The sequence below is a fragment of the Hylobates moloch genome, unplaced genomic scaffold (genome assembly GCF_009828535.3).
Source record: "Hylobates moloch isolate HMO894 unplaced genomic scaffold, HMol_V3 SCAFFOLD_5, whole genome shotgun sequence".
Classification (NCBI taxonomy): Eukaryota; Metazoa; Chordata; class Mammalia; order Primates; family Hylobatidae; genus Hylobates; species Hylobates moloch.
In genome coordinates, this window is record NW_026652280.1 from 52,706,607 (window position 1) to 52,715,960 (window position 9,354).

Here is a 9,354-nt window from a genome sequence, read left to right on the forward strand (position 1 = left end):
GCTAACATGGTGAGACCCCCATCTCTACTAAAAATACAAAAAATTAGCCGAGTGTGTTGGCAGGCGCCTGTAGTCCCAGCTACTTGGGAGGCTGAGGCAGGAGAATGGCATGAATCCAGTAGGCAGAGCTTGCAGTGAGCCGAGATCACGCCACTGCACTCCAGCCTGGGCAACAGAGCGAGACTCCATCTCAAAAAAATAATTATAATATGAAGGTTGTTGAATTTTGTCAAAGGCCTTTTCTGCATCTATTGAGATCATCATGTGGTTTCTGTCTTTGGTTCTGTTTATATGCTGGATTACATTTATTGATTTGCGTATGTTGAACCAGCCTTGCATCACAGGGATGAAGCCCACTTGATCATGGTGGCTAAGCTTTTTGATGTGCTGCTGGATTCAGTTTGCCAGTATTTTATTGAGGATTTTTGCATCAATGTTCATCAAGGATATTGGTCTAAAATTCTCTTTTTTGGTTGTGTCTCTGCCTGGCTTTGGTATCAGGATGATGCTGGCCTCATAAAATGAGTTAGGGAGGATTTTCTCTTTTTCTATTGATTGGAATAGTTTCAGAAGGAATGGTACCAGCTCCTCCTTGTACCTCTGGTAGAATTCGGCTGTGAATCCATCTGGTCCTGGACTTTTTTGGTTGGTAAGCTATTAATTATTGCCTCAATTTCAGAGCCTGTTATTTGTCTACTCAGATTCAACTTCTTCCTGGTTTAGTCTTGGGAGGGTGTATGTGTTGAGGAATTTATCCATTTCTTCTAGATTTTCTAGTTTATTTGCATAGAGGTGTTTATAGTATTCTCTGATGGTAGTTTTTATTTCTGTGGGATCGGTGGGGATATCCCCTTTATCATTTTTTATTGCATCTATTTGATTCTTCTCTCTTTTCTTCTTTATTAGTCTTGCTAGCGGTCTATCGATTTTGTTGATCTTTTAAAAAAAACCAGCTCCTGGATTCACAGCCATCCCATTACTGGGTATATACCCAAAGGATTATAAATCATGCTGCTATAAAGACACATGCACACATATGTTTATTGTGGCACTATTCACAATAGCAAAGACTTGGAACGAACCCAAATGCCCAACAATGATAGACTGGATTAAGAAAATGTGGCACATATACACCATGAAATACTATGCAGCCATAAAAAAGGATGAGTTCATGTCCTTTGTAGCGACATGGGTGAAGCTGTAAACCATCATTCTCAGCAAACTATCGCAAGGACAAAAAACCAAACACCGCATGTTCTCACTCATAGGTGGGAATTGAACAATGAGAACACATGGACACAGGAAGGGGAACATCACACACTGTTGTGGGGTGGGGGACTGTTGTGGGGTGGGGGGAGGGGGGAGGGTTAGCATTAGGAGATACACCTAATGCTAAATGATGAGTTAATGGGTGCAGCACACCAACATGGCACATGTATACATATGTAACAAACCTGCACGTTGTGCACATGTACCCTAAAACTTAAAGTATAATAATAATAATAAAAGAAAAATAATAATAATAATAAAATAAAAAATCAATGAAATGCTATCTGAAATGCTATTTGAAGGGACTTTTGAAATGCTATCTCTGTGGGAGGTAAGTAGGTGAAGAGAGAGGAGGAAAAGGCTCTGAGACCTGAAGAAGCATCAAAAAACCCAAAAAGAACAAGAGCAAGAGTGAAAAACACAGACAGATTAACTTGCCCAGCATCAAAAACTGTTAAGGGAGAACACCTGGATTCAAGTCCAGGTGTCTGCCACATCCAAGTTCCTGCTATTAACTGTCACATTACGGTGCTTCCAATGCCCAAGGATGTCTCTCTTATATAACCTTTGAGAGCCTGATGGCAGTCAGCTCAAAACTGAGTTTTTGAATAGCACTGGATGTGCACATTGAAGGTGTTCTTTGGGTATTTGAAAAAGATCTCTCCATTGGGGTTGCATCATTCTTTCACTTAATTTTCACTAATTCAATTACATGCATAGGCACTAAAATTTTTTTTAATGTATAGTTAATAGTAAAAATGGCTTCACCTAGCAATCCACGCTAAGTATGAATGTCTTAGAATGAGAGTGAAATGGGCAACGTGAATCACTCATCCTGTCAGTTTTACCCCAGCCAGCTTCTCCTGGGGAAAGCCTCTCATTGAGAGATCCAGGGCTCTGGGGGTTCTGGACACACATTCTGCAACATTTTCCTTAACCATAAACTGCATTTCCAGAATAAGCACTGTCCTTTCCACCTCCACGGCCAAGTGCAGGCCTCTGTGCCCTCTACCTGGGCGGCGCCTCCACCCCACTTCCGCCAAGCAGATTCTCTGAACTTCTACCCAAGGGCTGCTTTTCCCCATCCCTGTTCATGCTGTGTCTTTATCGGTCTGCACAAACCTGCTGGGTTACACGTTTGTTCCCACACTAGACCTTGAGTTCCTCAAGGGCACTAATAACACTCCAGAAGTGTGTCTTCCTAACGCCCAGCAGATAGCAGGTCTTCAATAAATGTTTGTGAATTGGTGAGAGAAAAGGGATTTACATTGATAATCTGTTTATCCAGGGGATTCATGGCCTTTGTGTGGGCCAGGGAGAGACTCTGAGCACACCAGGCATGTTGACAATGAGCTTTCTTTTCCTATCCAGAAAAGATTCCAATGTTGAAAGGAATTGCTTGCCTGTTAACAAGCCTCTGGTCAAAAGGCTCACAGGCCAAATTCTAGACTCTGGTTAGAGCCTGAGAGCCTGCACCCGCCAATGCGCTTCCCATGTAGGGGCTGGGCACACCCAAGGGACTGCACCCCCTCACCAACCACAGCAATTCCCAGGCTACAGTGTGGGAGCGGCAGGTGCCAGAAATGGCAAGGCGTTGCCTGGGACTCCAGTACAAACATTTTGGAGTTTGCTAAGAATGGGCACTCTGGCCAAGTGTGGTGGCTCACACCTGTAGTCCCAACACTTTGGGAGACCAGGGCAGGAGGCTCACTTGAGCCCAGGAGTTTCATACCAGCCTGGGCACATATCAAGACCCCGTGTCTACCAAAAAAAAAAAAAAAATTTTAATTAGCTGGGTGTGGTGGCACATGCCTGTAGTTCCAGCTACTTGGAAGGCTGAGGTAGGAGAATCACTTGTGCCCAGGAGTTCGAGGCTGCAGTAAGCCATGTTCGCACCACTGCATTCCAGCCTGGGTGGCATAGCAAGATTCTGTCTCAAAATATATATATAGAGAGAGTACATTTTTTGACGAATTTTATGCTTAAGGAGATCTACATTCTGATCTTTTAGAAGTCAAGGTTAAAAACAACACACTGGGGTGGCGGCGGCGGCGGCAGCAAGGACAGCGGTCGGCAGGGTGCCTTCGTTGCATTCCGTGAGAGAAGCAGTGTCTGCGAGGTGGTGTCCATCATGTTCTCTTTCAACATGTTCAACCACCCAATTCCCAGGATCTTCCAAAACCACTTCTCCACACAGTACCGCTGCTTCTCTGTGTCCATACTAGCAGAGCCTAATGACAGGTCAGATGTGGAGAAAGGAGAGAAGATAATTATGCCGCCCTCAGCCCTGGACCAACTCAGCTAACTTAACATTACCTATCCCATGATGTTCAAACTGACCAATAAGAATTTGGACCACATGACGCACTGTGGCGTGCTGGAGTTTGTGGCTGATGAGGGCATCTGCTACCTCCCACACTGGATGCTGCAGAACTTGCTCTTGGAAGAAGGAAGCCTGGTCCAGGTGGAGATTGTCAACCTTCAAGTGGCCACCTACTCCAAATTCCAGCCTCAGAGCCCTGACTTCCTGGACATCACCAACCCCAAAGCTGTATTAGAAAACGCACTTAGGAACTTTGCCTTTCTGACCACCGGGAATGTGACTGCCATCACATGAAAAGATCTACGAACTCGAACTGCGTGTGATGGAAACCAAACCCAACAAGGCAGTGTCCATCACTGAGTGTGACACGAACGTGGACTTTGATGCTCCCCTGGGCTACAAAGAACCCGAAAGACAAGTCCAGCACAAGGAGTCTACAGAAGGTGCAGCCGGCCACAGTGGCTACGCTGGAGAGTTGGGCTTCCGCACCTTCTCCGTCTCTGGCAATAGACTGGATGGAAAGAAGAAAGGGGTGGAGCCCAGGTCCTCCCCAATCAAGTGTGGAGACATTAAAAGAGGAATTCCCAATTATATATTTAAACTTGGTGAGATACCTTTCATCAGAAATGCATGTCCCCTTGTCAAAAACGTTGAAGAGGATGAAGCTGGAGGCAGATTCGTCACTTTCTCTGGAGAAGGACAGTCTTTGAGTAAAAAGGGAAGAAAGCCCTAGGTGAGGACTGTTGGCTGATTGGAAAATAATAAAAGAATTAATTGCAACATCTTGGCTTTTAGTTACTGGCACTGAAGGGAGGAGCCTCATCATAGAATACCCTGTTACTCAAGATTTCTTTAGAGTTACCTAAGAATTATCAAGTTTGACTTGGAAGTGGAGCAGCAGGACTTTGTAGTTGTATGCTTGATTTGGGGAAGGACAAAGAGCTGTCCCTGAGGACCTGGAGGCAATTGCTTCCTCACCTCCTCATGCTTTCAGCTTGAGTGGGGCTCCCATTGCCTCAGCAGGAGCAATTCGGAGTCCCTAATTATGTCAAAACCAATGGAGGTGACTGAATTGTCTAACATGAAGTGTTCTTTCTCTTTCTTCCTTTATCCTTTCTTTTCCTAGGTCAGTTGCATAGGTGTCAGTCTTTGGCCTAAAAAAAGGGTTTAAATAGACATGTGTTCTATAAGTAGTGGCTGTCCCACTACTGTGGCTGCAATTTAAGTATTTGACAAAGAGTGTTTCTATTTTTATTTTACATATTTTTTCAAAAGCACCACTCCTCAGAAGAACCTGATCTCAATGAGTTTGCTCTTTTATTCTCATTTCATATGGACATAATTGGCTCCTTAGTAAACCTGTTCATAGTAAAACAATTCCATGGAGAAGCAAACATGTGAATGTTAGAATGAACAAATGCTAAAGAGATGTTCCTCTTTTTCCTTCTTCCCTACTCCTCCACTCCCAATTTTAATTTATTAAATTCTCCAAGCTTCAAAAAAAGAAAAAAAAAAACCACACTGAGAGCTGAACTAACCTGTCACCAAGAGAAAGAGAAAAGGAAAATAACTTAAGCATTTAAATTCTTTCTTCTCACAATGGACCAAGACGTGGAGGGAATAATGCAATCTTTTCTAGCAACTGAAAGACAAAGATGGTCAGAGGTGGATCCTGGCCCTGGGGCAGGAGGAAATGTGACCAAAAATCTAGGCTAGGAGTGATATTTGCATTTGATTCAGCTACAAACTTTGCTGCTGCTGAGTTAGAATCAAGGAGCTGACTAGGCCTCAAGCCCCATGATCCCTTGAAGCTTCTCCTAATGTAAAGGACACTCCAGCCTGGCTGGGCATCAGCAAGGACCACATCACAGAGGGGAGGAGAAAGGCTGGAACCAGGCCAGGTGTGGTGGCTCATGCCTGTAATCCCAGCTCTTTTGGAGGCAGAGACGGGTGGATCACCTGAGGTCAGGAGTTCGAGACCAGAAAAAAAAAAAAAAAAAAAAAAAAAATTAGCTGGTGTGGTGGCGCATGCCTGTAATCCTAGCTACTCAGGAGGCTGAGGCAGGAGAATCACTTGAACCCAGGAGGCAGAGGTTGCAGTGAGCCAAGATCATGCCACTGCACTCCAGCTTGGATGACAGAGAGAAACCCCATCTCAAAAAATAAACAAAAAAATAGACTGGAACCAAACAGGAAACTTCCTGCCCAAGGTCCTCCTGGGCAGAAGAGGCAACCCCAAAGCAGCAGTGGTGTGTCTACCCCATGGGGTTTAGGCACGTCTCTCCTGCGTGGTTTAGGTGTGTCTCTTCTGCATGGTTTAGGCATGTCTCTCTCGCATCGTTTAGGTTTGTCTTCCCCACGTGGTTTAGGTGTGTCTCTCCCGCGTGGTTTAGGCATGCCGCTCCCGTGTGGTTTAGGTCTGTCCCTCTCACGTGGTTTAGGTGTGTCTCTCCCGCGTGGTTTAGGCATGCCTCTCCCGTGTGGTTTAGATCTGTCCCTCCCTCGTGGTTTAGGTCTGTCCCTCCTGTGTGGTTTAGGTCTGTCTCTCCTGCATAGTTTGGTAACCAACACAATATTGTCTTGCACAGTTTTTTGAAAAAACAGCTGCCAAAGTTCACATTTTGGGAAATTCTTTAATAAAAATTAGACCTCTAAATTCTTAAAAATTGGGTAATGAGGCCACCTCCATCCTCACTGGCAGCCATCGACTGGAGCCCAGTTGCTTGTGGTCCCTTTGAGTAAACTGTGACTCTGGACACATACTCTGTCCCTCACTCCACACTGCCTCTTCCACCAGATGCCCTCGACTCGTGTATGTCACCTGCCAGGATCCTAGAAGCATCTAAAATTGTGTTCAGTGACCAGGAGGCAGTAAGGCAGGGCTTTGAGCATTCAGTTAGAGCAAGCTCTGTTGCCACCAAAACATAAATTAACATTTGGTTTTGTCTTTCTCCCCTTCGAGAAAGAGTTTTTGGAAATGATTTGCAGGTGCAACAAATATATCTATGTGCAGACTAAAACCAAGTGGAGAAACTAGAATTCCTTTCAGGGATGGCTGCCCTAAATGAGACAAAAAGAAATTCTTCAATGTGCCAGGAAGAAAGGGAAGAACAGGAGTGAAAGGGTGGAGCTAGCAGACAGGGGAGGAAAGGTTGTGCCCTATGATATGACTCCTCCCAGTGACCTACCAACTCCTCAAGGTTTCCCAAAAAAGTGAAAGGAAGGTGGGAGTGAAGGAGGGAGAAAGGAAGAAGGAAGAGAAGGAAAAGAAAAGGAGGGAGAAAGGAAGAAGGAAGAGAAGGAAAAGAAAAGGAGGGAGAGGAAGTGTGAAAGGACAGGCTAGCTTGATATAAGAGCTTCTTCTAAACATAGCTAAAGAGGCCAAATTCTGCATTTAGGGTTTCGCTAAACCCAGCAGAGCAGCCAGCATCCACACAGGAGCCCAGGGACAGAAGGACACACAAAAAGACAGCTGAAGAAACTTGCAGAAATTAAAATGAGGCTTCTGGATTCTCATGGCCTCTGAGGTACTGTTTCGAGCCAAGTCTAAGTCTCAAAAGCACAGGGCATCCCAGTGTTACACTAATTCATAAGGCAGTAACTCTTAGAAAGGAAGCCTATTCCCCCCTGAGCCTCAAGGAGGCTCACAGTGTCGACAGCAGGTATGGAAAAATCAGTGGATAATAGTCTCAAACTATTTTGTTCATCTCTAAACAACCAGTTTCCAACATTTCATGAAAAATTCCTTTAGCAATATTAGAAAGCTTTAGATGCATAATTCCCCTCTCAACCCACCGACACACACACACAAATGCACACACACTTTCCTTCTCCAAAAACAAAACAGCAGTATTGACAACCATGTCTATTTCGGTATCATGACAAACTTATCTATGTATATTCTGGAAGGATTACAAGGACTGATGGGGAAATTTTTTTAACGAGAAACATAAACCTGATGTAGGATAATTGCACCACTGGTAATCTCTTGGGATTTGCATTCCTTTTTTTTTTTTTTTTTTTTTTTAACTTTTCAACTATTTTGAGGAAACATTCCCCAGAGGCCAGGTGTTTAGGATCAGGATCTGACTAACCAACAGTCAAAATGATGTTGATGACAATAAGCAACAATAGTAATCAGAAGAAATAACTGTGACGATAGTAATAATCCTGGAGGTGCCATCAGAGCCAAATGTTGCCATGGAAACTGCAAAAATGAGAGGGGGTAGTAAACATAGAAAATATTTTACGATGGAGTGCCGTGTTCCTGGAACTTCTGAGAATGAGCTCTTGTATTGTATCCTAAAGAAGATTCAGATAAATAGCAATGTTTCATGATTATACACAGCAGAGTTAAGAACAAAACGACTTGCCAAGATAGGAAAGGACGTGCTGGGGCGATGGGTATTTGGGGCGATGGGTATTTGCCTTCAGGGTCTGCCTCAGAGAAACAGCTGCACACCATCTTTTTAGAGAGAATTTAAACCAGCTGCACTGTAAGGAATGTACACAACAAAATGAAAATGTTTTGAGCATGCTAGTCCTTTCCCATCTGCACAGCTGTCCAGAGCAGCTCAAGTTTAATAGTGGCACACGTCACTCTACAATATAGAAACTTACCGAGTCCCAAGATTGAAATGTGAATGGCTATAAAAACCTCTCCAGCTATTTCCTAAGAACATAAAGAAAATGCTGGTGCAGAAAGACGTCAGAAAATCCATCTGGATTGCTTTTGAGCTTGGCAAGTCTATCTCTGAGGTATTTTGTTGTTGTTTAAAAACACTTATCACGATGTTATACAATTATAGATGAAATCATTCTTCATGTTAGGCCACACTCTGGCTACTAGAACTTGCAAAGACAATCACTCTCATTTCCTGGGATAACCAGCCTGTCTACATGTCCGCCCACTCTCAAGCAAGCCCTGGAGAAGCTGGGCCACAGAAGGTGAGCCAGGCCCTTCCAGCCATGGTGCCCACATGCAAGGGGACCAGAGGACAACCTCCCTGTATATGGTAGCTTCACCAAGCACAGCTTGCCATAAGCACCCAGAGATCAATGTCTAGAATAATCAGTAATCTGGAAGTTCCTTCACTAAAAGAATAGTCTTCCCTTCTCATGGGCTGATACTTTGTGTCAGTATAGAATGTTCTCCATTCTCCATTCTCCTTCCTACATGTAAGACAATAGCTACTAATTTCTCATCCTTTTCCTGAATAAATATATTATGATGGTAGAGGTATATCTGGTTACCAGCATGCAAGCTAGTCTGTTAATAATACGGTACCTAAAAGTATTCATCTTCTTATTTTGCTCTTCTTCCTAGAAATTTAAGAGGTTAGAGGGGAATATTATGTGCTTACATTTCGCTAACTCAAAGTGCATAACACTGAATAATTCTTCCCAGTGACATTCTGAGAGAGTTATACGTGTCTCCTAGTGAAAACCAGTTTGGAGAGCCAGATAGAACTGTACTTAAATCCAGTCCCAGCTTTGCCACTTACCAGCTGTGGGAACTTCATCTTTCTAAACCTCATTTCTCTCCTTCACAGAAGAAGGATGATGAAATTACTAAAGCTATTGAAAGAATTAAAGGAAAGCACTTATGCACCATGCCTTGTCCATAGCAAGTGCTCAGTGTTTTTATTATAGGTGACAAGTGGATACCTGATAAGTTGTTATAAAACATTTGTTCGCCCTAATGGAAAGAAGAGTAAGGCAGCATGATACAAAACTACAGAGTTTTGTGCTGAAAATGACTT

The 9,354-nt window shown here is 43.6% G+C and overlaps 1 pseudogene; it reads left to right on the plus strand.

The window, feature by feature from the left end:
• The first annotated feature begins 3,351 nt into the window (after positions 1 to 3,351).
• LOC116468650 (ubiquitin recognition factor in ER-associated degradation protein 1-like) lies at positions 3,352 to 4,325 on the plus strand (annotated as a pseudogene).
• Positions 4,326 to 9,354: the final 5,029 nt, after the last annotated feature.